At 45.6% G+C, this 27,995-nt stretch overlaps 1 protein-coding gene and 1 long non-coding RNA gene across 2 annotated transcripts in view; one reads left to right on the top strand and one right to left on the bottom strand.

Moving 5' to 3' along the window:
* The first annotated feature begins 4,450 nt into the window (after positions 1-4,450).
* Positions 4,451-27,995, top strand: part of lrrc4ba (leucine rich repeat containing 4Ba) — a 35,123-nt gene continuing 11,578 nt past the window's right edge. Inside the window, exon 1 of the mRNA XM_053444396.1 lies at positions 4,451-4,826. The gene's annotated coding sequence lies outside the window, so the exon portion shown is untranslated. The remainder of the gene's footprint in view (positions 4,827-27,995) is intronic.
* On the bottom strand, positions 13,410-15,272 carry LOC128459273 (uncharacterized). The gene is made up of 2 exons (XR_008342124.1): positions 14,914-15,272; positions 13,410-14,239 (listed from the first exon to the last, which is right to left on the bottom strand). It is a non-coding gene; the product is annotated as an uncharacterized LOC128459273 (long non-coding RNA).

Here is a 27,995-nt window from a genome sequence, read left to right as displayed (position 1 = left end):
AACTTAAATGCAGTCTGGGTTTCGAATGGAGACTATTTTCTCTAAATTCGACTTTTAGATTGTTAGGCAGATTTTTTTACATTTTCTTTTATCTAACTTCTAAATTCCCCACAGTGACCTATTTTACCTCCAGATCCTGGTGGCTTCATCTCTGCAGACCAAGATGCAATGCAACAGCACTCGCTCTGCTGCTGTGACTGTCCGTTTCCACAGCTAGTGTTCGCTCCACGTACACCTGCAGCCTGCAGCTGAATGTAACATGACCTGGCAGTTACTTGTGAAGGACGATCTAAGAAATCAAGCTCTGTTCAACATATATAAAATATTTCCACCTACACACGGAATATGTAGAATGTTGATGTTGCTGCCCTCTTTATAGGAACGCAAACCAGCTCTATCTCACGTAGAAACGCATTATGGAAATTATGGAGCTAATTTAAGGTGAAATAAATTATGGATGACAGTGTAATAGCCTTGATAATAGCTAATAATACAAATAAATTGACATTTATTTTATAAACATTTTTTGGGTATACAAACTGCCAAACCCAATTTTAAGATAATGTGTTGTTGGGGTATTACAAAAATAGGGCAAAGTGGTGGAAATCTCTCGACTGTAAACCATAAGATATTAAACGGCTCAATAAATAATGTGAGTACGGGGATTTCCTTTAACATGCCTCATATGGATTTATAACATACCTTAGTCATAATATCGTAGAACACATCTTAACATATGATCGTATCCTGGTCCGCTCTTTACTGCAAAGTGGTTCAGGTCAGAGCAACGTTGGCCTGAATAAAGAAAAAGGTCCTGCTACATGTTGATCGTGTGGCATTTCGGTTGTTGTCTGTCCCTGTCGTCACCACGAGGAAAAGGCAGAGGACCAGTTTAAAGGCCAGTTAGGGGAGGCTGTGGGCGAGAGATGAAGATTATACAACCTGGTGGCAGGAGTGCTGCTCAGCATAATGGGGTTTATAGGCCTGGGGGCAGAGTTTGTTTTACGCCCTGCCGGAGGAGGTGATGACAGGAGCGAGCGACGGAGGAGCAGGAGAGACGGTCTGATTATTAAACCTTGCCACATGGAGAGTGGATGTGTTGTGAAGGTCCTGGTGGTGGATGAGCTCAGCCGGCACATGAGGAGGTGGAGGAAGGTGGCGGGCGGAGGAGCACATAACACCGAAAATTGGATTTGTCTTCAGGGGCCTTGTGGTTGAGGTCCACTTGGCCTGGGTGTGGGAAGATCAATGTCACTATCGGCCCTAATGGATGCGGTTGCCAGATAGGGCTGTTTCTGATAAGGGATGAGTATTGGCTTTAGTGTTGGAGAAACAAGCTTGGTTAACTCTGTGTTTAAAAGAGCTTCTCCTTTCTCTGTGGGAGAAAACTTTATGTTTCGGGGTGTACACAGGCATAAGCGTTCAAGCATTCAACCCTTGCTTGCTAGTCACGACAGCCCAAATGTTCAGTTTGGTATCACACAGGTTGGGATCCCTGCAGCCGGTGGCGTGCTGTTTCACCATCAGATACGGATCAGGGCTCCGTTAGGGCCTTGGAGGCTGTGGAGGGTTTGGTGTTGAGATAGCGTGTGAGGAGGGAGGAGGGAGGACAAGATGCAGAAAGGGCAGGAGGAGAAAAACAGGCGGTGTGTTCTCAACCCCAGTGGCGTATCTGCCCCACTTCCTCTCGCCACGCCATTCCAGCGCAGCGATGGCAGGGGTTTCACCCCAGGGCAGCAACTGCCGCTGAGGGCCCGGGACCTGAACATAACTCAGGGCAAAGACAGCGGCCGGATGTCTCTCCAACCAAAATGCCAGCACAGCACAACACACAGCAACACAAGGCCGAGGCACGGGAGGCGCGAGCAGCCTCATCCGTGGAGCAGCGGCAGAAATACTAGATGGCAAGCTTTCCGTCTTCATATGAGGCGCATTAATCCTCGCAGTGGCTCCCATCTTTATTCATTTATCGGCCTGTGGTGTCCACTCAATCAGTGAGTTAAAGGCTGGCCTGATGGAGCGAGCCCTGCACACCCACCAGAGAGAGGAGGAGGAGGAGGAGGAGGAGGAGGAGGGGAGGTTGTACTCCACAGCCCGAGCAGACACTGCAGTACAGAGATACAAACAGAGTGGGTTGGGGAGGAAGAGGAGGAAATGTGAGGGGGCTCATTTAAATAATGAGGCAAGGGGAGTGTGTATGTGTGTGTGTGTGTGGGGGGGGGTGACAACTGGAGGTGAAAAGAGAGGAGCCTTGCATCAGGAGTGAGCGAGATTGAGAGGTTCAAAGTAAAAGGGGGGGGGGGGGGGGGCTGAGAACAGTCAATATGAAGAGCGAGCGGTGGGGAGAGATCCAGGACGACACCTCCACAGACTACTGAGGTATGTATGTGTGAGGGAGAGGGAGGGAGACGAGGAGGAGGAGGATGTGGTGGTGGTGGTGGAGTGTGTGAGAGTTAGAGAGAGGGAGGGATATCCACTGCACTGTTGTGTGACTGGAAATTTAATAGAGAGAGAGAGGGAGGGAGGCAGGAAGGCAGCAGGGGAGGGGGGGAGAGAGAGAGAGAGAGAGAGAGAGAGGAAGGAGCGACGCAATGCAAAAGCAGCGAGCGGGAGCCGTTGTTGTTGGAATTACAGAGGACTGGGACGGGCTGTGGGCGCTGCTAGACCCTCACCGCAGAGCGTGGGGCTGTGGGGAGGGGAGGTGGGGGTCAAGTGAGCGAGAACATATTGTGCATAAAGTGGAAAAGGGCAACCAAGGCCATGTGGTGTGTGTGTGTGTGTGGCAATGTTTAATAAGAGAAACAGGTTGGCCACCCTGTTGCTGCAACCTGACTAAATATGTCAGGGTCAGTCATTACCTTGTTCCCCATCTACATCATGCTTCTCTGAGTGTGTGCGTGTGTGTGTGTGTGATTGTGTGTGAGTAATAGAGCAGTGCTGGAGGCAAGACACGTGTGTGGGGAGTGTGTGTGTGTGTGTGAGAACACGTGCCCGTGATGGAGAGCTGGCGTTGAGGTGCGGGGATGTGAGAAAGAGTGATCCTCGGAGTCTCGATATAGAACCTTATCAATCCAGCACTAATCACCCGTCTGAACACCCCACCACCACCACCACCACCACCACCACCACCGCTCCCCCCCCCCCCAACGTTCACCCATCGCTCTCCACCTCCCTCCTTCTCTCCCTCTGCTATCTGATGGACGCACTCAACCACCCACCCACCCACCCACCCGCCCGCCACTCTCGCATCCTCGTGATGATGTCCTTCTGAGGTGATTGACAACTCAACCCTGACCAGATCTGTGACCTTAACCTGACCTTAACCCCCCCATACACACACACACACACACACACACACACACACACACACACACACAGACACACACACACACACACACACACAAACACACACACACACAAACACACACAGTCTCAGGATTTCTCTCTTACTTTACATGAATGACTTAATTTCTCACTTTCTTTGAATAGGAAATCTTGTTTCTGTAAAAAGAACTCAGACACACCAGTATATACATGCTGTATCGATATATATATATCCATATATATATAGATAGATATTTATTTGATTGGAGCTGAAATGGCAGGCAGGACACAAATCCAATGAGGCGGTGCTGCTCAGGTGTGTGTGTGTGTGTGTGTGTGTGCTTCAGCGTTGCCAAGGGAACCGGCCAAGCAGCAAATGTCCCTTGTAACAAGCTGTAAACACCATCATCGTATTATAGAGACATGAGCGCATGGACACACGTCAGGAATCAAATGCTACATAAAACAAAATGTGCAGTTTAACACTGTAGAGGAGAACTGTGGGGTCCATACAGCCAATTGTAGCTCTAATCACTATGAGGAGTATTATTGCCATTACAGTTGATGCATGTGTCTTATGTCATCTAATTTTGGCTTGTTCATATTTAAACCTGCGCCATTGGCTGTGTGCAGCTCTGGTGCAACGTGCACGGTCTGCGGAGAGCAATAGAGACACTGTGATGTTTGTTTGTTTATTTGCATGTAATACAAAAGAGGACGATGCAGTAAATAAACATATTAAGTTTCATTTTCACTGTAGCAGCAGCAGCAGCAGCAGCAGCAGCAGCAGCAGCAGCAGCGGTGCAGTCAGACCTCCCCGCACCGTCCTGCAGCAGTGGTTCCATCCACCTGAAGATCTCTGAGACAATTCTCATTACCAGCGGTGGCAGCAGCACCTGGAGAGGGTGAATCAATCTGAGAGAGAGAGGGAGAGAAGGAAATATAGGAGAGAGAGATAGAAATAGAAATAGAGGAGAGAGAGAGAGAGAGAGAGAGAGAGAGAGAAATAGAAATAGAAATAGAGGAGAGAGAGAGAGAGAGAGAGAGAGAGAGAGAGAGAGAGAGATAGATAGAGAGATAGAGAGAGAGAGATAGAAATAGAAATAGAGGAGAGAGAGAGAGAGAGAGAGAGAGAGAGAGAGAGAGAGAGAGGGAGAGAGAGAGAGAGATAGCAGAGGAGAGATAGAAACAGTTAGGGAGAGAGTAAAGAGAGTGAGAGAGAGTAAGAGGAGGGAAACAGTGAGCGAGAGAGAGAAAAGGAGGGATAGAGAGATATAGAAACAGTGGGGGAGACATAGAGAGAGAGAGAAAGAGAGGAGGGAACAGTGAGGGAGACGGAGAGAGAGGAGAGAGAGGGGAGAGAGAAACAGTGAGGGAGAGAGGGAGAAAGAGAGGAGAGGACTCGGCTCTGCAGTGGAATACTCGCTGGTTTGAGGGAAGGCGAAGCTCTCGGAGTTATCGGAGCTCCGATGCGTTTCAGGAGCGGATCGCGAAATAAAAAGGTAAGAGAGACGATGCCATCCACACAGACGTGGTGCACACGCATGTGCGCGCATTCTCCTGTTGGTCACGCGTGTGTGTGTGTGTGCGTGCGTGCATGTGTGCGTAGCCGGACAGTCTGTGCATTTGCAACAAAACTACTAATTAGAAAATCCTTGTCCACGATGTGATGTGTGCGTGCGTGTGCGTAGGCCCCCCCACGGCTCAGGATTGACATGTTTGACGCGTGAGATAATTATTTCGGGGGCTGGAAAACAATTAGATAGATCAATACATTTCCAATGTCTGATTGCTTTGTCAATACGCAGGATTTCAAACTTTTTCTACACCCTCATCATTGTATAAATGAGTCTTTTTCTATTGCATCTCCAAGTGTGCTCGTGCATACAAGTTGATAATACTGATCTAACCTTGGCGGTGGCAGGAGCCTCCGCCGGAGCACAAGCTGTTGACAGGGTTTAATGTGTGATCCGGTTTGCGCGCAGCTCTCGCTCACACACACTCATCCGAACCCGCCTAATCGCACCAGTTTACAGTGTTAATTTGTGCGTCGGGGGCCGTGGCCCCTGCTCGATGACCCCAGATTTGGAGGAAAAATGCGCAGCCACCTTGCGGCTTATGCGCGGTGGGTTAAGCTCTGAGTCAGAGCCCGGGTTCCCTCCGGCTGGAGAACAAGGAGCAGATAGATTAGGACTGATGGATGAAGATCTACTGCCTCTATCTGCAACACAGCGATACGGTTATGAGAGGATTTGAATGCTAATGTGCGGTGTTTCAGGGAAATCCGAGCAGGCTGGGAACTGGCGGGAGGAGGTGTGTGCGTGTGTGTGTGTGCGTTTGTGTGTGTGTGCGTGCGCGTCGGTGTGTGATGTGGACGAGCCAGATGATCTCCCGAGTTTTCTGATAGACAGAATAAGTTATTAATGGTGGGAGGTGAAGTGGGGCACTGGGGCAGGATTTGACAAGAGAGGGGTGTGGGCTCCAACATGGAGGGACATGATGCCCCCCCCCCCCCCCCATCCTCCTCACTCTGCAAGTTTTTCCTTCTGAAGGAAATTGTGGTGCTAAGATTTAAAGCATCTCTGCCGGACACAGTACTGGACAATGGATGTGGTGTCATTTTTGATGTTCTTTTATCCCTCCCCCCCGGGATGATTATTCTCTTCTGTTTTGCTGCTTGTATTTTACAACCTGTGTTTTTTATTCATGCACCCATATTCGATTTTATGCTTGTTCCAGTACCTGTAAACTCCTACACCGTCGTAGCCCAGCCGTCAAATAGGAGACCACGACACATGCCATTTACGAGGCCCTGCTTCACGACATATTCTCTCCATTAGATCTAAAATAGACCCAGTGATGTAAAACTTTAAGAGGACGGTATACTTTTATGTAGCCTGTGAAAGTATGTATTTTATCCACTCATATTGTGGTGGCTCTGAGTTCATATAGTGAGGAAGTGGGGCTTCATTCTCAGCACCTGATCAGGACCTGTGTGCAACAGCACCACAAGGCCTCGGCTTCATGACAGGCTTGTCACATGGTATCACATTTAAAAGGCTGGGCTGAGCTCAGGGAGGTGCTTCACATATCGAGACGCACGAGCGAGACCTAAATATCAGTAGAATTGGTTCATCCCGAAACTTGGGACGCTGAACTTTCTCAACTCGTCGAAACCAACGCGTTGCCAAATGGATTGAAACTTTGCTCAGGCTGCATAAAGCCAGTCATTTATGAGAACGCAGCCACTCGTCAGGGACACAAGGAAGCATTTATTTAAAATCTGTCTTGTGGTTTTAACGTCCGAGGGATTTAAACTACTGCGAGCCTCATTCGGGAAATTGGTGGCAGAGAAATCCGAGAGCACGCTGTCCTGAATAAGTAAAGCACTGGAAGTGGAGGGAATCTGTTGCACGATTTAGATCCATCCAGCTTTTTAACTCCTGAAGGTGCAGAGGCACGCCACCTCTTGACCTCATATGCATGTTATTAAAATTGAACAATGTCATGATTCACAAGGAAAGGTTAACATGGATTAGTCAATGGGATCCAGGTGGAATGTTTTATTCAGATTTACTCCTCCTTAAAGGATTCTGCACCTGTAACAGGCTCCACATTCAGACACCTCCACCCGAGGCTTCATTCTCCTCATCATGGTGGACAAAGGGAAAGACTTGCGTTACAACATGTGAGAAGAGTGTAACCACCAAACATACTTTTAATAACGGATACAGTTTACTCCTCTGCTGCGGTTGGAGGAAAACACTTTTTTTTTAAATTTTTTTTTTTACTTTTCCATCAGCCTGATGACTTCCTGTGGTCATCCTGCTAATTTTAACATGGTTGCATAGGTCCCACAAAACCGATCGCAGAGTCCTCCCCGTGTCACAAATCAAACAGCGGCTGAGTGATTACAGTCATCTGAGGAATCAGGCCATGGCCGATGAGCCTGATGAAAACAAGCAAGCAGGCTAACAGGGACATGGTAAATTACACCTGCACACCTGGCCTAGAGGGAAGGTGTGACTTTGAGATAATGCTCGGCCCTCCGCTGCTCCGCCGCCGTTGGATTTGTGGAGCCAGTGCGATTTATTTCCGGAGGAGATGTGGAGAAGTCGCAGCAAATCCTCCGAAACCAAACACGCGGGGTGGGAAAGGTCACGGGAGGAGTCCAGCATATAAATGATTACCCCCCCCCCCCCCCTCCCCAAAACACAGCCCAATGTCAATGATTTGTGCGTCTCTCAAATGACGCCCGGGATGCTTTCAATCCGGTTTGTCTAGTTTGCCTTTCCCTCGTCCCCGTACTGTACTCAAAAGGACAAAGGACCGCATTCATTCTGAGGGACGTCTCTGCTGCTACATTAAAATGCAAAGAGTGAAACTGTTGCCCTAAATTTGGAGTCTGTGTGCGCGTGCGTTTGGGCGTGCGCGTGTTTTAATGCACATTTCCGCGTGTGTGGCGGAGGGCCAGAGAGAGACAGATTATAGATGACACTAAAACTGCTCTAATCAGGCCAAGCTGGTCGCTGATCTCTTCATAGGGCGCGGGTGTCATTGATTGATGGCCGCACGACTTGCTGATGTACACAGGTTGAAGGGTGAGGAGAGACTTGCTGATCAGCGGGAGAGGCTGACAACTGAAGGAACAACCTCCGGCTGTCCCTTAATAATGCAGCACGAGGAGCCCTTCCCCCCCCACCCACCCGATCGGAGACACTGGGATCATATCACACTTGTCGCCGCCGGCCGCCACGTGGTCAAGCCATGCCTGAACCCGCAGACAGAGATCTGAGATTCCGTTTTTTTCGCATGATATGGCACAATTCGAATCTCGGTAACCGGGGGGGGGGGAGTGCATAAGCACTGACCCATCCGCTGCACAAATGCTAAGCTGTCTATGATGGCGGCGGGGGGGGGGGGGGGGGGGGGGGGGGGGGGTTATGATTAGCCAACATTGGTTGATTGAGTTTCCCCATCCCGACCCGGGTGTTGGCCCTTCGAGGATCATGATGTCTGCCCGGGTATTAATTATTGAGTAACAGTTGGAAGAGCGGCAATGGTTAATGACACCAAATGAATGCAATAATCCATTGAATTGACATAATTAGAAATGGTGAGATTTCCCCAGAGGAGAATATCCTCATCATGACCCGAAGTGGAGAGGGGAGCCTGGAAAGTGGACCGAGGCAATTCATCTGCCTCCCCTCCTCGTGTCCTGTGGGTCGGTGCTCGGCCACACATCCGATCATCTGTTTAGGGGAGACGGTCAAAAAGTGGCCGCTCGCTCGCGTGTCATCGCAGTAGCTCCACGGACTGAGAGGGTCCAGACGCAGTCGGGTGCATGCCGGTTGAAACGGGCTGGCCACAGAGAGAGCGGTCAGCCCTGCGTGTCTCATATTGAGTTTGGCAAAGAAAGGAGATATTATCTTCTTAGTAAATGTGATTGGGTAATGAAGGCGGTCAGGCCTCGGTGACCACCACGCTTTGCGGCTACAGCCAGCTTGGCTGTGTCTCGGCACAGAGTCTTGAGGGAGTTTGTCGGGGGTCAGTGACGGCATAAGAGCCCCATACAGCATTGCAGAGTCAGGCCGGGGCCTTTCCTCTGTCTGCCTCACTGACTGGCTGCGCTGGCTGGAGGCACAACGGTAGTGGCATACTGATGCTGCTCGTGATGACACTATAAATATTGATGATGTAGATGGCAAGAAACAGATAGTGCATGAGAGCAGTAAACATCAAATTATAACCAAAGTGTGATGCTTAACAGGTTTCCCCCCCCCCCCCCTCCTTGTTGTTGTTATTTTTCTGTGCCATGATTCAATCCTGACACAGACAGGTTTGGTTTCCCCGGCACTCTGAGAGATCACGACGAGGCTCCCGGAGAGAAGCGTGGGCGCTCTGTCGCACGAGAACCAGACGTCCTTTTTGGATCCGGTTGGATGTTGTCGTGTTTTCAGGTGGGGCGGGCAATTTGGTGATGTCACAATGAGATGGTGACGATGAGACATGCCAGCAGAGGTCCCAGTGAGGCCGCTGAGGGCCCCGGGAGGAGGTAGTTAGGGAAGCGACGCCCCATCGACGTGATAAATCACAGATTGGGCCGTGCGGCCGGGACGATTACTCTCGGTGCCACCACGTGAACCCGTTCATGCCTTCGCTGTTTGTTCTCCAAGTCCCTGGACTCCCCGCGATATATATGTAGAGTGTTGACTCAGTTGTACGGGTTTATTTATATATTTTGCCCGTCTTGCACTTTTCTGTCGTCATACTGGATTGGGTGGCGCAGTGGCGAGGCGTTCGGGCTCAAATTTCACTGTGTGGACTTTTGAAACTTTGGTCGATAATTGGTGAGGTGAGGTGCCCGATGTGCCACATGAAGCCCAAGTGAGTCCTAATTTGGACATTTTATTAAAAGTTGGAAGCCATAACCAGCCTATCCGGAGAATTGAGAGCCAATTTCCCTCTCGGCTGTGTGCCTCTGGTGACCCCTGTCTAATGACATGGCAAACTAACCTGCAGGTAACTATAGTCATCAGTCACTGACCTCTTCAGAGGCATGGTCGTCTGCAAGTGTGCAGAGAGACTTCTCCATCACGTCGCAGGGCTTTACTGAAGTGACGCCCCGCTTTGGGAGCTGCAGATCAGGGCCGCGGACACCCCCGAGCCCCCCCCCCCCCCCCCCCCCCCCCCAACATGACGGAGGCACGCAAGATGGTGAGTGGTTACTATGGCAGGTTACTATGGCAACCTCAGGTCTCTGTGAGAGCTTCCATTTCGCACAGCGTGGGAGAGAGAGGGAGAGAGAGAGAGGGGTGGAGAGAAGAACCCGCAGAGAGGGGAAGGGTGGAGAAACCGGCAGAGGAGGTGAGGTGTGGAAGTAAACATGCCGTAGGTGAGGGAAAGGGAAAGGGGGCGCGGAGAGGAGCAGATGCGGAGGTTGTAGGAGAAGAAAAAGTGACGGAGGGGTGTGAGTGATGGGGTGAGGCCGAGGTGTGAGAGGAGCTGATCGGAGGGCAAGGAGGACGGTCACATGGCCCGCTAGACCCGATCTGCGCCGGGTCCGCGCATATGCCGGAATATTTCAACGGTGCCCTGCAATCATTCTGCTGCTGCTGCACAGTGTGTTTCCACTCTTTATCTCCCCCTCTCTCCCCCGTCCCTCTCCTTCCTCTCCCTCACCTCCCTGATTCGGTTGGCAAGGCGCTCGGCGGCGAGAGACATTGTGTCAGTCTTGGTGACTGGTCTCCATGGAGACGTCCATCAGTCAGTCCCGTGTCAGCGTTTCGTGGGCAAAGCCTTATCGTGTTTGTCAGTGTGAGTGTTTATCTGTCTGTGTATTAGTCAGTGTGTCACTCATACGGAAGGCTGGGGCGAGGCCCGGATCGATGGGAGCCGGCACGGTGTTGCTTATCATGCACGCACGCACACAACGTTTGTTTGTTTGTTTGTTTGTAAAAAGGCAGCCATCTGTACAAGGAACTGTTAGGTCTGGACGGTCAAGGTACGGGAGATGCACTGACAGATGGACACATCATTAAAGCGTCTCCACCCCTGCTCCACATGTTGCACCACACTGTCTCAGTGTTTATTTCCCTTCTTTTTCACCTCTCAAATTCTAATTAGGCACAGAGCCCCCCCGCTACACTCTAAAATCTGTTGCCGTACACCGCAGACGTCGGCTAATGTTACACAGCCTGCTTTTTTCCATGTAATGTAATGTTGTTAACTTATGTGGTACAGCAACAAGACCCTGTGGTGGAATCTCATTTCTGATTCATTATAGTGAATAATGCAATGTGTTTTAGCATTAGCCCTCTTTTTGGACCTTTACATACGGATGCGTGCAATGCTGCCACGTCGCCATATTTGTGTATAATATATTGTTAACCTTGACTTATATTTATAGAAAACTGCACTAATTTCCTTTGGACCCATTTCTTATTATTCATATTTTAAGTTAGGATTGTTAATCTTTCTTCTATTCTCATTTTCTTTCTAAGAGATGTGGCATGAGGGGAGGCAACAGCTCCATTTGTAGAATGTTTCACTGATGACCTTGACCTTGAGTTGTAGGGAACTTGTAATACTTGAAACGACATTTACTTATTTTGATTAGAGGCTCCTGTGTTTGCATGTTTAACACGCTCGGGTGGAGCAGCGGGGTGGAGCGTGTGCATAACCAAATCCACCTCTAAAACAGGAGCACCTCATGAAGAGGCAAAGTTAGGACCATTCAAAAAGGCCTGTGACTGCGGTCACTTCTGTTGCATTTTGCATTAGTGGCTTAAAAATACAATATTTAACAATTCTTAATTAAAATGTCTGCAAAAGACTAGATGTATATTATATATTTTTTATCGGCTTTTGTAATTAGAGTACTCCAAAAACTTTCCAACTAGGTTTATACCCAGAGAATTCCCCAATTTCATTTTGGTCGTCACATCAGCTTCCTCCCACAAATTGCTGCGTCACATGAATAAAACCTAAATACATGACCTCATGACTTGTGTCAGGTAGATTGTCATCCGTAGTGGTGGTGAGGACAACTCCCACGATCCCACACTGCTTCACCATGTCATTAAGCTAGGTCTTTTGTAATTGTTTGTTTAATATCGTCACAAAAATTACACACGTTTTAATAAATTGATTTCAATCGATTAGAATAATGTATTAATGACCCAACAGTCAAGTCAGTCAAATTCTTCAGTGCAGCCTGATAAAGACACATCATCGTGACATTGATATAGACAGTGATGACACTGGACAATGCGTGGACAGGACCATATCACATAGAGCAGAGCAAAGTGCAAAGTGTTTAAAGAGCATGTCCATCGTGGCTGTTGCAAGGAGTTCAGAGTCCTGCATGGTTTTGGGGGAAAAACGTTTGAAACGAGATAATTTGGTGGATAAAGATCTGTTGCGCCTCTTAGATCGTGACAGTGAAAACAGATGGTGAGCAGAGTGGGAGGGATCAGAGGACTTTTGTGCCCTTGTGATGGTGCACAAAAGTCGGGGTGCCGGTGATCTTTGATGATTTGTCGACCATGCGTTGTATTTTTTGACGTGATTGACTGTCGAGGCTGTCGCATCAGACTGTTATGGATGAGGTGAGTGCTTTCATTGATGCCCATGCAGAACTGGACGAGGAGGTTCTGTTTGATTTTGAACATTTCGCTCCACTTTTAACCGACGTTGAATCAGTGCTGAAGTTTGAGAAGTGACTAAATCACTTGTCCCTGTCTGGTGCCAGGCCCAGCCGAGCCCTCTCCCCAACCCACATACCCCAACCAATGAAGCAGCTGCACTCCCAACTGAAGAGGGAAGTGGGCAGCTTTGAGCTGAATCATGCGTCAGTTGCAAACTTTAACTTTATTATAATAAAAATAACTAATGGTCAAATCTTTATCAAAAATAAAACTGCACATATTGTAATTTCTCACGCAATTATAATCGTCCTTTGGCGCCACCATCCCACCCTCTTTTCTTTTACATTATACAGCTGCTTATTTTCTACTTGAGAATATTCATGCTCACTTTCTCCTTTTGTTTGTTATTCTTTAGAATATGTAAAGTTAGCAGAGGTTAATTTACAATTCAGTTGTATTTATTATAGCCTACATTAATAATTCAATGTTTGCCCTAAAAGATGCCTTCAGCACATTTCTTATAGAGTTTGTCAGTTCTGGATTAAATGGTGCATGCATGTCTGCACACAGCTCTCAGTGGTGATGGGGCCCACTGTAACATTTGGTTGTGGGCCTCCAAATCCCTGGCAGCGCCCCTGCCTGGTACCGCTGCAACTCCACTTTGAGAATCAGGGAGCTGTGTCTTGGTATGTGGTTGGTCAGCACACCTGTCTCTGACCATTAGATTCATATTTAATAACAAGAGTGCACGCTCTGGGGCACTGCACCACCTAAATGGTGCAAAATATAAATCCCCCTCAGAGCGTGTTACACACAAATTACTGGAAAAAATTGCAGAGGATGACACTTACTGTACGTGCTGCTCCAGAGAAGCTCGAAAAGGAAACTGCAGGGTACAATAATTGAAGTTAAATTAAGCATTGCACAGACAATGTGTTTAATCCAATATTTGTATTTTTCAAAACATATAGTGTTTGTACTTGCTGAAAATGTCAAACCACATAATTTGCACACAAAAAATCAATCTCTGCAAATTTTTATAATGTACCATGGGGAATCCATTATAGATAAGTTCTGGTACAATTTAGGAGGTTCTTTGGATATGGAAATGGAAAATAATATTCACATTTAAGTTTGTATTAGTGAATAATCACATAAAACGAATCACTGTTTTCATTACCTTTGAATGATCCCTTTATTTCTACATCAGCAGCCGGTCCTCTTGCATGGAGTCTGCCTTGTTGCACCTCCATGTTTCTACAGAAGCTCAGAATGGACAAACCTAACACTGGCTCTAAACATTCTCCTTTGCGTTCTTACTTTACCAAAAGGCCACCATACTTTCTTCACCCTTGGACGGGGAGTTTGGGGTGAAGGGGTGCTCACTTAGTAACACTATTCACCTTCACCACTAGATGCCACTAAATTCCACACAATAAATCTTTAATACGTATATTCGCCTTATTAGCTGTGTGTCCCTTTTACCATGTGTAACGTTAGCCGTTCAGTTCAGTTGACATTGGATGTCTAACTGCTTGTCAGCGCCATTCCCTCTTTGAAAAATGTTTTGTCATTGAGGTGCAATGAATCCCGGGATTCATAGATTTGTTGGGCTGGGATGGATCCACCAGTTGAAGTCATCGTTTGTCTGGGATGTATGGACACATTTGTCAGCCGCGTTTGAAGGAGCCTCAGAAATGGGACAGTCTAGTCATGTTGCTGTTATGCAATCAGTCTTCGAATGCAGCCTCCAAAGGATGTGGCCCCTGAAATGAGACACAGCTATTGTTTTATGATGATGCATTAAGTGTAAACTCTTTTAAAGCATGTATCACCAGCTTGATGATGCATTCACATGCGGGTTAAATGAGATGTGACATGTAAAAGTTTACTGCAGAATAACGCTGAATTCCAATTCAAAAGAGGCAATATAGATATATGTGTACTTATAAAAGAAGAATGTGAATTTGACAGCCAACAGCTGTAATGTTTTAATCATAAGTTATTGTAGAACAATCATGTTAATGCATCAATAATCCAAGAAGTGTCAGTGAAAGGAAACAAACACTCCTCTCCAGTTTGATCTGAGTAAGAGCAGCTTTTTTGATTCAGTAAATGCTCCCAGTTATTGTTGCCCAAAAGACAAAAATCAATGGATTCAGTGGAGGAAATAAAGACATTATAAACAGATATATTACACCACCTAAGCATACCATATTAAAAAAATATTTTTCTCAATTATTATTGTTATCTTTGATGAGCTTTGTCTTGGACCCAAACATTAATCTGCAATTATCTTATTCTGTTCTATTGACCACAAATTTAACTGAATATGATTTTAAGGAACACAACTCTGCTCATGCACATTGTACACACGTATAAAAGATTCTTGCACTTTCACACATGCTCTATTAACTTTATCTTAACACAAAATACTCACTGAACGCAGCATCGACTGAACCCATCGCAGCAATATCACCGAGCACACAGAGACGGTCACATGGAGTCAGAGTTGACACGCCACAGTTTGACCTCCTGGAAGAAATCACGCACACTCACAAGCTTCCTCCTGAGTACAGAGGGAAAAACTGCAAAAAGCGAGGGCAGAGTGAAAACACAGAAATGCTGAACCTAGTCGTCCTCGCCAAAAACAGCTGGGAGCAACAAACGCTCGGCTCAGAAACACCAGCAAACCTGATTCACAGCAACCCCCCCCCCCCCACAAAAAAAAATTGTGCAGTTTACATTGCTCTGTAAATGTCTGAGAGACGTTTTGATTAGTTGCTGGCTCCGGCTTCCCCCCTCAGCGCACAGGAATTGAGTGTATCAACACACTTAACAACCTTAAATACAGATTAATTGTTCAGGAAATCGGCGCCCCGACCAGGCGGCGCCACAGAACGGACAGTAATAACTGGATTTCATTTGAAGTTGAGAGCTGGTGTAGTGAATGTGAAAATGTTAACATTAGAAAGACTTTCATCCCAGCATGTAATGACAAGTGGTACGGAGCCCCCAGTTAGGGATTTGAACATGCGGGGTAGGTAATGTAATGTCTGTTAATGGGAGTGCTTTAGCAGGGTGATGAACACAGTGACTTTTAATCTGCAGCTCTTGGCCCCCTCAGAAGGGGAGGAGGTCCCCGCTCCTGTAGGAGCAATTGTGAATAGATCAGGGCTCCTCGCCGCATCCAGCATCCTAATGAGAGCAACGGCGCGTCTTTGGACATGTTGAGTGGGAGGGCGAGCTCGGAGACGGATGCAGTGCAGAGGGGGCTGCAGTATATCCCATTTGACAAGGATGAGTGGTGATTAAAACGTGGAACGCCGAATGCTCCGGTTTATGAAACCTCATCAGGCTGTTGTGCTGTTTTCCCAAAATAAGCGTTTATTGTAATATCGCTCCAATAAAGCGGCCAAACAAAATGTGAGCGTGGCGGCGTCGGAGGCTGCACGTCCTGCCACGAGATCACATCAAGAATCTCAATAAGTAAACAAGGAGGAGTTCAGTGTAGTTAATAGTTTATTGTACAATCATAAGCTCAATTGACCTTCTGTGCATTCAGCTTCACAGGGCACGAGGAGACATCAAAAGTGCATTAACTACATTATAAATATGTCACATTCATTACAACAGGGCCATGATATAATGCAGAGAGGATCAAATAAATTTATGTTTGTCCCGTACGGATTTAAAATGGTATGGTCTCCATCTCATGCTGATTTAATTTTAAGGAAATATTGATGAGTTTGTAATTTTCTTGTAACCCATTAAAATGCGGTGTAATGCAGGTTTAGAGGAATTCCTAAATAAATCGGACTTTCAGAGAATCCTCATTTGACACATTTGCATTAAATATTGATTATCAATATTAGAATATCACACAGTAGAATTTGGACCTCAAATAGTTCCCTTATGAAACCACATTAATATCACCACATCAAGATTTTTGCTTGGATCTGGATCAAATTTGCGCCCGCTCATAAATATCAGTCTGCTAAATGTGCCTGATTCTTTTTCATCAAGATTTATGAATTAGATTTGAGAACTACTGAATTATTAGTTGAAAAACTCTTTATCTCCCTCTGATCTGGATCCGCACCAAATTTTAATGGGCCCTTCCATGACTCATGCCCCACCCCTCTGCAGTAGCTTTTGTGTTATTCTGCAACACTCAAACAAAAAAACATTACCCCCTTGGTGGAGTTTCTAGATATATGTATTAAAGGTGACAGAATAAGAATTTAGTTCGTAGTACACCTACTAACTCACTGTGGAGACCTCCCCTCTACCAAGGCTGCACAGTCACTTTAATAACAGAAAATCTGTATCACATTTAAGCCGTTTTCAGATATGACCTCCGGGTAAAATCCGGAGAATTGGCTCCGGAGTTTACCCGGAGTTTGCCGTTCACACATGCACAACACAGCGGGAGGTTTTCTGCACAGACGCATTTACAACAGCTTCAAATCCTGTGCATTATTCTAGAGAGAGGTGGAGCAGCCGGGTGCAGCAAACAGAGGCAGGAAGTGACGTATTAACTCTGCTGCAAAGATCACGTGATTTTCCTTATAGCAACCAGCGACTTCTCCTGGATATCTACCGACATTATAATAAGAGGCCTGGTGGCTAAAGTCTGTAGAAACTGCCGAGCGTCTCACTCAGACATTTGCGTTCACACATGCAAATGTGTCAAATCTGGAAATGTAATAACCTAACCTTTTTTTCCTCCTTACTGAAGCTCCTACAGCTCTAGAATCAAACGTGAAGACTTTCGGTGGTGCATTCTTCTTCTGCTGCTCAGGTGCAGGGAGGTGATTCAGGATGAACAGGGAGAAAAATGTGCAGTAGAGTGAGATAGGTGAGGAAGAAATTGGATGAGGTTCCTGTTAGAAAAAAACAAACACACTATCTAATTCCTTCTGCTGTTTTCACCATCAGCAAACATGTTGAGTTTCTGTGTTAGTCTCCTCATTTTTAACAGGGATAGTGTCCCGAGGCAGAATGGAGAATTAGTCACAGTTATTGCTAAATCACTTGACTTTCATCTCGTCTTCTTCATGGGAGAAAAGGTCACTGATGACCGTATTTAATCTCAACTTTCATTAACAAACGCTCATGCCTGAATCTTATTGTAAACAAGAAATAAATCCATGAATGTGGTCTTCCGTGTAACATTTGCAGATGCACATCTTCATGATGCACCAGATCTTTACAGGCATTATTACCATGGCGATGATGATACAAATAATAATAGTTAACCACGCTTCACACATTCACCACCTGCAGCCCCGTTACAACATACCAGTCACTTAATGATACCAGCGATCAAACACAGACTGAGTCAATAGGTGGAAAGACTCAAATATGTTTCTTCATGAACTTACACTTATGGGGAAATCACGGTGCCATATCAGGGAGAATAAAAATCGATATCAAGTGCAATAGCGGTGTGTTTGGCATAACAGAGCCCCGTCCTTAAATGCCTGTTGGGGGCTTATTGACTGGCATCATTGATTCACCTGTAAGAACATCTGACGTCTCTGCATATTTCAGCAACCTTGGGGGCTTCTTCCCCTGGGAGCCAAATATGAATCAGGTATAACTGAGGCAACACAAAAGGACGTAAGTACACTATTAGTCACACCGCTTACAGTGTGTGTGTGTGTGCGTGTGTGTGGGCAACTGACGTCAGGGCTTCATTCACCAGCAAGGCCAGTGCTCGTCCAGCTTCCTTTCAGTGCCATGGGGTGGGAGGGTAAACACAGCGGAGGAGGCCGACAGAGGATTCGTTAGGGAAGGAAGTGGGCGAGTGCGAGGGGCTTCCTCTCCTGCATCCAGCACAATGTGACCCATTCCCCCCCCCCCCACCCCGCACCCCTTGTGAATAAGAACTATTCACAAGCACCTTCTGTCATAGTCCCATATTCCAAACCCCACCCCCACCCGCTATCATTAAAAAGAGAAAGCCCTGTGCGTGACTCGGCTTTTTCTGCAGGACAAAACGGCTTTTTTTTGTTTTCCATTAAATCAGGGCTTCTGTGTCCTGATGCAGAATTTCCCTTTTCATTTTTTTAAAAGCTTCCTGGTCTTTCATGCCTAAGTCAATTTTGCCTGGCAGTTAGTCAAATGCTTTAAATGTTTATAAGGGCCTGTGAAGAATGTAGGCTTTAAGTGTGATAGACTACCCTGGGACCAGGAAGGGGCTGAGCGTGAAGGGAAAAGGAGGCTGGATGAGCAGACTGGGCTAAAAATGTGTGGTGGTTAGTAGCAGACTGTGGATGGTCTGGATGGGATTAGAATGGGCTGGTTATGGTGAAACTGTCTCCACAGCAGGATTATCATCTGACATGACTATGAAAGGCTGAAACAAACCAATGTTTAAAATTTTACATTTCTGGATATTTTTTTTTAGCTTAGGTGGCACGATTTATATTTAGTTTGGCCTCTGCATACTGTATGGTACTCTGCATGAGCTGCTTCCCCCCCCCCCCCCCTCCCCCCTGGCTGGGACAAACAAGATATTGCAGGCTGAGTGAGGAACGCCTGCTAAGTGAAAATTTAGTGTATTTTTTTTCATGTTAACCAGCAGACACTGAGGGTAATCATATTAGTGCTGATTTATCATATCCTAAATTTGTCTGCTTCTTATGAGCTGTGCAGCACCGAGATCACACGTGTGGCAGAGCAGTGCCGCCGCGGCCCGGGAAGGCCTGGAGAAATTAACGTCTGGGAAAGTGAGAGACCTCTCTGCATCCTCCGGCTTGATTGTGTTGTGCCCGGTCATATTCCCTTCTAATAAGAAGCAGTGAGGTGGAACTGATTTGGTTTGGATCCTTGTGGTCAGGTGGAGTTCACTGGAGGAGCGAGTCTTTTTTAGGAAACCTGAATTATGACGGAGCTGCTCTGCTGGTATTCAGAGAAACGTCTTCCTGGTGGTCACTTGAATGTTGCATGCGAATAATTACACATTCACTGGTTTTAAAATAACTTGTCAACTTCAAACTTTGACTAGCAGTTGATTAGTTGCTAATTCACAACTTTTACGCGGCATTCCCAAAAGATCATTCCTGGTGGATTTGATGACACCTGTAGTTACAGATCTCAGAATTCAGATTCAATGCTGCACATGACATTAGTGTGCAATCAGCAGGGCCCAGAGAGAAGAGCTGGTTACCTGGCTGAGATGTTGGAGGTGTGTTTTTCCAACAGCTCGCACTGTGGCTGCTCCTGTCTCCCCCGCCCCCCCCCCCCCCCCCCCCACGGTCAGATAACGCAGGAAATTACGTCTAACTTGTTTCATAGATGCATTTTTTCAGAACTATAGCGATGTGACAACTTCATTGACTTGTGTTTTTCCTGTTAAATTACTTTAATGTAAATTTGCAGGAATAGGACATTGTCATGCATTAGCACCATTTTAATTTTTTTTTGTGTAGGAATGCTGCCACACAGTTTGTAGTACTGCTAAGTTATCAATATTTAAATACTTTCAAAAGTGTGAAACTACAGTATGTATAATTATCATCTGGCTCTGCAGAGACCCTCAGCTAAACAAAGCTGAAAAGTGAGACTAGGAAACCTTTTTCAGGAGAAATAACCCGTTCTTCCCCATTGCAAATAAAAATGTAATTCATTAGCAATAAAACACACCATTTCTCAATTGGTATGACTAATAGCTTATGGCGGCTGATGTTAGCCAATTTTAGCTAAATGTTGCTGGAGAACACATCACTAAGTCAGCTGGTGACCTTTTTGACTGGTTTGCAATAGTTTAGCATTTTTACTCATTGCTGCAAGTAGTAAATTTCAGATGCAGTAGCTCCATTTTCTGTCCCATAATGTTGCTGTTTTGGTTATTTCTTTCTGCTCCCCGAGCATTTTTGGGTTTTGGCCACCGTAGGCTGCTGTTGTCTGCAAAAAAGCTTTGGCAATGTAACTGTACACTAACCGCTCAGCACCACACAGAAGATAGAAACTCATGAATATAGCCGAGCATTTAGCATCAAAAGAGACGGGAAGACCCTCAGGAATTGGTGGAGACCAAACACAGAGATTAAAGAGTAAATATTGGACAGAGACGTGAATCTAAATGACCTTGTGTAATATCTAGAAGAAATTGAGCAAAATGACCAAAATTTTGGCTGATGTTCAAGAATAAAGTAAAATTAAATTCGATTTTATAAAAATACTCAAATAAACTATGTTACCTGTGTAAAAAAATTGGTGTTGCTGAAATTAAGAATTCCTTTTTCAAGATACTCCCCTCAAATCCATAAGCCTAGGTGATAGAAGGTATAAAAACTGGATCCGACAGAGACACAGTCGGTGACCCAGTGAGATGACCAGCCGCATGAGCACCCAAAAGTGTGACATAGTCCTGGAAATGGAGCTCAAAAGAATCTCCTCAAAGGTGGGAGAGCGGGGACAATCCTCTATTCGACACACGGACCTCACATTTCCCCTGAGACTTTGCCCCCTAGCGATGCCTCAAGGTGCCAAGCCTCTGTCAGTTTGTGAGGAAACATCCACTCGTGGCTGCTGGCGCTCAACCTGAAACAGGAGACGGAGGGTTGGAGGGGGCGAGGCAGGGGGTGGATCTGGTATCTCACTTTTGCCCTGTTCATCACCCTCTGCCAGTCGTGAGCAATTAGACCTCGAGTATTGTCCCTATTTCCTCGTTTGCTGCGAATTCTGAAGAAGATAGTTTCTGAATCATTTTTTATTGCGATCTGTTACGTTGGCTGTTAAGGCCGATATTAATGCTGTTTAGATCAAAGGAGCCAATTTCCTCTCAGAATTTTCATTTTCTGTGGGTGGTAAAGCCTCAGAAACAGTTGTTACTGCAGAACGTGCGGCACTAAAGGTCTGTACTGAGACACAAGATTTACGTAAATGTAGCCGCTCCCAAAGGAATCTGATCCCTGAATCCTGTTCTGATTAAGAGGCTCAGACAGTGTTGTCGATCAATATTGATATTGATCAGAAAAGCATTATCATATTCATCATTCCAGACATGGGCCAGCGCTAACTGAATTTTAATAAAAAGTAAATTGGGTAAATTGACTGAATCATCAGCTGCCGTGAAATATGCCATCCCTCATATAACAGAAGTATCAGCAGCTGTGTCTCAGTAGGGAAACTTGTTATCTGCTGTTCGGGATAAAATCTGTTTTAGGTAAATGACTCCCTCGTCCCAGGAACTGAGGTGTGTGAGAACAAGTTGTCCACTGTCTTTAAGCGGTCTTTTTTTCTTCCTGTGGCTGAATGAGCTGCCATCTTTGTGCGTGCGAAATTTCAACCCACCATGACCTCAGATATTGGTTAGCGCACTGACGTTTTGGAGCCGAGAGTTTGGCATTTTGTTCAGCACCACCATCCTCTTTTTTTTAAACTTGCAGCAATTCGGCGATACTATCTCTCAATCTCACGCTATCCAAGCCTAAATGCATACAGTGCTTTATCGTCTTTTTTACTCTAAATGGAACCATCATTTATTAAATGAAGTGATCAAGTGAGAAGTTAGAGTCATGCAGTCATATACATCTATAGAAACTGACTTATTTTTACAACCCCAACCCCAGCGTCTCTCCGGTGCGGTTCCTGCCTGTGAGCTTTGCTGCTCCTCAAAAGTCTGGGTCTCACCTGTTTTATCCCCGTGCTGCATGTGGTTCACAGCACAATAGACAGTGAGAATAATCTTTCTCCACAGTTGTTGTTGAAGTGTTTATTTTTTTGTATGTCACAAACGTAAATACCTCCTGTACCCGTTTCAAAGTAAAAGCATCCAGTGTTTTTGTTAACGGGATCAATTCATTTGTTTTAACCCGTTTTTTATAGCTTCCAAGTCGGCCTCCGTTTCTAGACCCAGAGTCCATAAGTCCATTTTTATATCAAGTTGTTATTGGTGGGCCTACATGCTGATGTGCAGCAGAACACTTGAGAGAGCAGCTCAACAACCATGTGCTGCACAGCCCATTCATGATCATTGTATCCTGCTGACGATCCCTCACTCAGCACAAGGAGTAAAATCCTGTGCTGCTGATACTTCCCCCTGACATTATGGTTCTGTGGTCACAGGCAGAGTTGTAGTGGAGGGGGAAATTATACAAACTCAATTACCCAACCTTATGAGGCTGACATAAATCTTTATGAAATAAATACGTCATTGCAGCTTGGATCAAAAACATGAAGATAGGGGTCTTTTCACCTTTTAGACCCTCTGCTGTGGCAAATCAGGCATAAAAAATTCATATTGCGCAACCAAGCATTTGCTCAAATGCACAAAATGTTGTTTTAAATTCCTGTCAAGATCCTAAAGATGTCAAATGAGTCAGACTGAATTAGAGGGAAGTACTGTATCAGAAGAAAAATGCAGAGGACATTTGGAATTTTACATTTGATGAACTCAATTCATCGAGCAGAGATTATGTTGTATGTGTAATGTTGTCTAACAGTGTGGGGAGACGTTTTAATTTAACTTTGAAGCTACTCTGTGAAGCTCAAGGGAAACTTAAAAAGGAATACTGGGAACATTCTGGGCCATCAGCTTCTGACCATTTAGCAGAACATTCAACTGGGTTTTAGGAATTTTAGTGACTTTAATCCTCCGTTGCAAGAATCTGCTGGTTTTATTCATTTCTCTTTCAGAGAAAAAACTACTCGCACACTTTAATCTCGTACGTGTTGCTGTCACCACTTCAGTTCTGAATTAACTTCCCCATGTAGACACTTAACTCTACTGTACGTTATCATCTAATGATATTGAAGTTGACTCTGCAACATCAGCAACTATCAAACTGATTATTAGTTTTTGAACGGAAATGAATGAAAACAGCAGCTGCATGAAACTGTAGAGGAAAGGTTTTACACTGTATTACACTACCTGGTTCCATATGAATGTCAGTCCAATATTTACTCTACTTTAGCGCCTACTTTACTTACTCCTGATGGAAAATTCTGGATCTTTATCTTCTAAATGCTCTCCCTTGTTCAACAGCATATAGTTTGTAACTTTCACGGCTTTGCTGATTGGTTGTAGGCAGGTGGTGAACAGTTGGTTGAGCAGAGAGTTTCCCCTGAAAAAAGCATCCGACTGCAGCTGAAAGAGTGTGAACCAAAACAATCAGCTGAAAGAGGCTAAAAAAGCTCCACTGAGCTCTGATGTTCTCTGATGAATCTCTGTGGGTTTGTCTTTACTAATAACCACTTTCACATGGAAGTGATCGATTGTTGGTATCAAATTATTATTTATAGTTTTCAATAGAATTAAATGTATTTAAATAAGCAACATTCAAGTTAAAATTCAGAATTAAAAACAGTTCTACTGACTGTTTATTAAAGGGAACGTATCAAGCCCAAATTCAGGTCCACAATTACCTCCACCAAGAATGTTCTGTTTTCACCCCTGTCCGTTTGTTCGTTGGTTGGTAGGAATGTTTGTTTATCAGCAAGATTACACAAAAACTACTGGATGGATTTCCATATAACTTGGCCAGAGGATGCAGTGTAGGTCAGAGAAGACATTAAAGTTGAACACAGATCCAGAGTTTTATTTAAGTTTAAGCGAATTTTTGGTAATTGGTGGAGGTATGTAGCCTGGATGCCAGACGAACTTAGCCCCGCCCACAACAATTTGGTCGGGCAGTTCGGTCTGGAGTCGCTCCATTGGGAAAAAATGATGGGGCGTGTTTCAACTGACCAGGAAGTAAAATTCCTCTTCGCTCAATTGGATAGACCTACAACCAATCAGAGCAACGTAGTATGTGACGTATACTAAGCAACGCATTGTGAGTTATTTACTAACCCGGGTTCACACCGGACGCTTCAGCGCAGCGCCAAGCCTTAAATAACAGCTGGCTCCCATCCACTCCCATGTTAAAACTTTGTGCCGGTCACACCGGAGGCTGAAGCACCGCGAGGCAGCCTTGGCGCAGCGCGGTGCTTCAGCCTCCGGTGTGACTGGCACAAAGCCGTGCAGCGATCTACTGGATCAACGGGTGATATTATTAGCGCTGCCCGGCGGTTCAGCGTCGCTTCAGTGTCCGTTGTGAACAGCCAAGCGCCGGGGCGATAGGGATTAGCGCGGTGCTTTGGCGTCGCCTCCACGTTCTGTGTTCCTCTTTCAAAATGAATGCGCTGTCGATGTCTTCTAAAACAGACTCACTGGCAGCATCTACACATCTCAGCTCGCCAGCGGCAGGCATGTTTGTTGAAAACGAATTCAACCCGAGGGCACTGTGATGACGTGGTTGATTACGTTACCGTTGATCATCTGTCAATCATCGTATAAAGCCCGCCCTGACAATCTGGTTGGCCCGGTCGGGCCATAATTTTTTCCCAATGGAGCGACTCCAGACCGAACTGCCCGACCAAATTGTTGTGGGCGGGGCTAAGTTCGTCTGGCATCCAGGCTAGGAGGTATGTGCTCCACTGAGTACTATTCCAGTCTCAAATTGTGTTATTACTTGAAATGATTAAATTCTCTATAATGTTCAGAACTACAGTATGTCCTCGTTTAAAAGTAGTTCTGTGTACTCAAATAAATACCAGGACTATTGAGTATGAAGCTGAGCATCCTAAGCACCTGCAAATACTTTACAATAAATCTCTTTTGAAAACAAATGAATGAATTCATTTGTTTACAGAAGAGCTTCAGTGCTTTTGTTTTGAAAAGGGTAGCCGATAGGAAGTGTAAGGGTGCAAGAAGAGCACCACTGAGAAGCAGCTGATCACCCTGTGCTCCTGGCCAAAGAGTTACAATTTGAGCCGTTTATTTTCTGTGTGTGCAACGCTTTGCTTTCACTCAATCCATGTAACCTGCAGTGCCTCCCCGTAGGCATGCATCTCTTCTCTCACTGCAGCAGCTGTCACATATACATCTACAATAAGAAGTTATTAAAGTTAACAACATCTTGATCTTTACAATAATCCAAATTATATACAGCCTTCATGCATGAATACAAACAAACAAGAAAACAGATAACCAAATGTATTAAGCATGGCAATAATGAGCATAGATAACATTTTAAGTCTGGCATTTCATGGAAGCTCAAACCCAGGATTAGCCTGCACACTACTGGAGCCTCACAAAATAATTAAACCCTCTGCTAGGAAAATTGTATCACCATAATTTTTCTAACCCTTTTTATTATGTTTTTACTACAGAAGTCTGGCTCATCTAAAGCCAATCTCTTTTTCTTAAGTATCTCAAAAATGTATCTAAAAAGTATCGGTATCAATATTCATGACTTGGTATCGGTATCAATTTATAGTGACAACTGCCCACTGCTGGAGCTCCTCTTTTAAGCCTCTGTCTGTAACACTTGGTTTTAGCCCCTGTCTTTTTAAGGCCCCCCTCTTGGTGCAGCCCAGTTTGCTCTGATTAGCCAGCTCTCCCACTCTGTTGTGATTGGTCAACTGCTTCCGGCTCGTGTAGGAAATGTCACTACTTGGCTTTGTTACAGTGCGTATCAGACTAGCTGCTGGATTTGCATTATGAAATTCTGGGGCATTATGATGTTTCATTTTGTCACGATTCCTGGTAAGTATCAAGACAGTAACGACTGTCGTGTTGAAGAAGCTTCAGTGTTTTTATTTTTAACCTTGAAAAAGTTTTACACACTAGAGGAGAGAAACTCATAAACATAAAAACATAATTTGTTCCTTTTAAAGAGTTGACAGGAATGCAGAATGCAGCAGCTCGACCGGTCTTCTACCTGCCTTAGTTTACTAACACCACACGCTCCTCCGCTCCCTATCTTGGCTAAGAAGATGTTCAAAGTCGAGTTGCACTTATATGTAGCACTTGGTTATTTGTCCTTTCTTAAGCTAATGTACTTACATGATTCTTGCTGTTCATGGTTTGTACCCTTATGGTTGAAGGCACTTCCTGTAAGTCGTAGTCGTTGTTGGCTAAATGATACTAGTAATGTAATGTAACAGGTTAGCATCATGAGGTGATTTGTTCTAGGTAACATGTAACATCACCTCTGTCATGCCCCACAGTAAGGACACGAGTCACAAATATGGAAATATTTCCTGCCATCACCAAAACTGTTTTTGACTTGGGTAGAAAATTTGATGTCTTTTCATGTCAAGGCCCATCGCTAATATTGAGAATCTGATTTAGGGCCGTAAGGTGCTAAAAGCTGCCCTTTCATTTAATTATTTCTATGTCCATTTAATTTATTTTAAGTCCCCAGAATGTCAGTTTGCTTACCTTTTAATCTGCCACTGCATCATCACTCACAGGAAGAGTGACCCTGACCTTTGCGTGTGTGATTTATGGCTGTTTGTCATTTGGGCCGACACTCTGGACAAATTAAAATGATCGGTGCTAAAAACCTGAATGCGGCCCGCTGCAACGCAGACTTAATGGTCTCTCAGAGAGTCGATGTCATTCACACTCGTGTTTCGCTCTGTGCCTTCTCTATATGAATGTGTATAGGGTGCTAATGAGGGGGGAGGAGGAGCGGGGTGGATGTGGAATTGGTGGGATACAGCTGGACAGAGTGTGAGACTGTGGTGAATAGGTAACCATGGTAACTCTGTTGGCTAAGATTTGAATGCAGCGAGCGAGAGCAAAAGGGGGGAAAGGAAGCTGCAGTGTGTTTGTGTGTGTGTGTGCCTCTGTGTGTGTTTGTGGTGGCAGGAGAATCGGGGGTTGTGATGAGGAGTGTGTGTGTGTGTGTGTGTGTGTGGGTGTGTTTGTGTGTGTTTGTGTGTGTGTGTGAATTTGTGTGTGTGTGTGTGTGTGTGTTTTGGGGTTAAGGATTAATATGCATCATTGTAGCAGATTGATCTTTCATCAAACTGGGAGGTCAGTGTGGCGTTGACCCCCCTGATAGTGGACAGAGGGTCATACAGGTGGGCAGGTGGGCTGTGGGAGGTCAAGGAAATACAGTATGCTGTACTAGGGAGGAAGGAAGTGTGAGGGGAGGCAACATGGGGGGGGGGGGGGGGGGGGGGGGGGGGAGGGTGAATGAGTTTGCAAAAGTGTTCACAGAGAAGAAGAAGACAAAGTGAGTGTTCCTCGTTATATAGAAGGAGATGGGAGATATCAGGGGAGACGGAGAGAGGAAGAGGAGGGAGGAGTGCAGGTAGAGACTATTGTATCATGTGGGAAGTGACAGCAGCGAGGCAGAGCACAATCAAACAGCCTCTAACCAGCTGTCAGCTCCAACTAGTCTCCGTCTTCTCAGCCACCCCAACCCCACCCGCCCAACATCTGAGCGACCATCTTAACCCCGGCCTCCACTTTCTCTTTTTCTCGCACTTTTCGACTACGCTCAGACGCCGTCTTCCTGAAATAGCTCCGCAGCGTAGTTCTCGTTGGTAGATGGAAGAAAAAGGTGACTGGAAATTAATTTTTTTTTAAACGTAAAAAAAAAAAAAGGTGAGAACTGAGCCAAAAATAACGCTTGAGTGCCTCTTTATCCGTCGCTGCTGGCACCGCTGTGTGTCGTGATGGAGGCGAAGGGCGGTTGCAGGGCAGCGAGAGCCGATGTCCCCCAGGTGACG

This window comes from Pleuronectes platessa, chromosome 16, assembly GCF_947347685.1.
Source record: "Pleuronectes platessa chromosome 16, fPlePla1.1, whole genome shotgun sequence".
Taxonomy (NCBI): domain Eukaryota; kingdom Metazoa; phylum Chordata; class Actinopteri; order Pleuronectiformes; family Pleuronectidae; genus Pleuronectes; species Pleuronectes platessa.
This window is presented reverse-complemented; position numbering and strand designations above follow the sequence as displayed.